This window comes from Agelaius phoeniceus, unplaced genomic scaffold (assembly GCF_051311805.1).
Source record: "Agelaius phoeniceus isolate bAgePho1 unplaced genomic scaffold, bAgePho1.hap1 Scaffold_113, whole genome shotgun sequence".
NCBI classification, from domain to species: domain Eukaryota; kingdom Metazoa; phylum Chordata; class Aves; order Passeriformes; family Icteridae; genus Agelaius; species Agelaius phoeniceus.
Genome location: NW_027509877.1, coordinates 2,112,501 through 2,115,000, shown reverse-complemented (window position 1 = coordinate 2,115,000; position 2,500 = coordinate 2,112,501).

Here is a 2,500-nt window from a genome sequence, read left to right as displayed (position 1 = left end):
GCACTCGCCGCGGTCGCGGCGGCTTGCACCCCCGCCCTGGCCTTGCGCAGGTCTGCCGCCGGTCCATCCCCGCCGGAGAACGGGGGTGTAACCACGGGCACCCGAGCCTCTCGCCACCGCGGCCAGCGCCGGTGAACGCTGGTCGCCGTTGTGCCACGTGCGGGAGCCCTGCCTCGGCCCGAATTCTCCCGAGCTCGGCTCTCCTCGGCGTGCGCACGAGAAAGCCTCCCGGGTACCGGGAGGGAGGGGTGCTCGGCATGACCCCTCCCGGAGGCGCCCCCGTCCCTTCCCTCACTGCTTACCCATCTAGCAACGGCCGGCCGTCCGGTCGTGGCACCCGTCATCGGCCGAGGTGGAAAGGGCGAGGGAGCCGGGTGGCGTGGGCGCCTTTGTGGCTCGGAGGAGGCGGCTCCTCCGGCCCTTCCTGCATCGTGGAGCGGGGCCTTTGCTGGCCGGCAGAGTTGCCCGCTCTCAGGCCAAGTGGCCCCCCTCTCGCGCGCGGCAAAGGAACTCCAAGGGCCGAGGCCTCTGGGTGTTCCGGGCCGCGCTTCGTGGCGCGTGTGCGTGCGTGCGCCCGCGCTGTGCTTGGTGGTTGGGCCCGCGTGCCCCGCGCCGGCGGGGCGGCCCGAGCCACGGCGGTCCTCTCGGGCGCGCAGCACCGGGCTACTGAGGGAAACCCCGTGCCCCGAGAAGGACATGGCAGTGGTGGCGGCAGATGTCAGGCGCGCATCCGCTGGTGGACGCTCCCCCAAGGGCAGCAGCGGGGGAGGCACCCCGGTGGGCCCATGCAGGTCGTTTACCCTCGCCCCAGGGCCAGGTACCTAACGCTCTGCGCCTCGGTGGTCCCCCCAGTTTTTTTCCCTCAGCGTCGTCAAACGCTGCGGGTTTGCCGAAAGGGGCTGGCAGGGCTGGGTGGCAGTTTTAAGACTTGGGCGGCTCAGCGCGGCCCACCGTGTTGGCGGCAGTGGCAGGCGTGCCGCGCGGTGGCCATGCGGGGCGCCACTGAGGGGTGGGGAGCAGCTACTCCCGCCGATCCCCTGTGGTGGTTGTCCCATCACCACCCGCCGTGCTCCTCCATCGCCGCCGTCGTCGTCCCGCCACGCGCCGCTGGGGTCAACCATGCCGCGCCAGGGAGGGGTGCCCTGCCCCCCTCTCTCCATGGCCCAGCCTCGGCAGAGAGGCCACAGTGCACGGTCTGCCGCAGGGGCCGACCCGCTCGCTTCGTCGTAATGGGCAACGCCGTCAGAGAGTGCGCGCTCTCTGCCCTTCCTCGGCTGCGGGGTCGTGGCTGCCGGCACCCTCCCGCGCTCTCCCCCAGGACCCCGCCGCGTTCTCTGGCGCACGCGTCACCGCGTCTGGGGCATCCGGTGCCTCTCCTCCCCTCGACGGCCTTTTCTCATTGAACGCGCAGCGGCGGCGCCGTCGTCTGCCGGCTGTCCCCTGGCTCGACCGCCTGCCCACTGGTGGGGGGCGAGCGCTCAGCGGGCCCTCCGGCGGCAGAGGCCCGTGAGCACGGGCGACCCCGTGGGGAGCGGCGGCGGCGTCACTCGACGGGCGTCCCTCCCTGCGGCGATGGTCGGCCGGAAGGCGCCCGCCATCGGCCGGCAGCGGTCCCATCTCGGGCCCCTCTTGTTGCGTCCTGCATCGCCCTTCCCAGCCGCGTGTAGGCCGCAGAAAGGCGTGCGGGGCGGCCACGGGGGCGTTTCTCCCCACCCAGTCTCTGCGTGAAAACGAGGAGAGCGGGCGTTGCCCCCCGGCTCAGCGCCATACCACCTTCCGCCAGGCGCGTGCCCGAGGCAAGGGGCCCCAGCGGTGCCACGCGGCGGTGGCAGTCCCAGGAGTGCGGCCCCGGCGGGGGTGGGGTCTGCCGTCCGGCAGGCCTTGGGCGCTGGCGATGCCAGCTCAGGTCTCGGTGGCGCCCGCCTCCAGGGCCAGCGGCGGCACGCGTCTGCCGGTTGCTCACCCTCCCGGCAGGGGAGCGGTCCCGCGGGAGGCACGCCGGTGGGGGCCGGTCGTCGTCGCATGCCGTCTCGAGCCGGGGGAAGGCCATGCAGTGGGGGAAGAGAAAAGCCGGCCGCGCAGCAGCGCGGTGGCACTCCGCGAGGCCCATGGCATCGGGGTCGAGGGAGAGCCGGCGTGTGCAGGGGCTGACAGCCGCTCGCCCCCAGCCGCATGCCCTGTGTGTTGTGCGTGTCGTCCCGTGAAAGCGAGAAGCGGGCGGGCTGCCGTGCCCTCCCGCATTCCGGCACGTGCTGCCTGGCCCTGCACGCGGAGGCTGGGCCGAGCCCAGGCACCTGGGCCGCCTCCGAAGGACAGTGTTTGTGAGGTCAGCGTCTCCCCTTGCGGGGGAGGCGGTCGGGAGCACGGGCTCCCCCGCCTCTTGGCCAGCCTTCAGAGCGTGTGTTGCTCCAGTTGGTTTTTGTTCCCCCTTCCGTTTCTGTGTGCTCGTACGGTCGAAGCCAGGCGCGCGCCCCCGCGTCCTCAGCGCCAGAGTAACAAA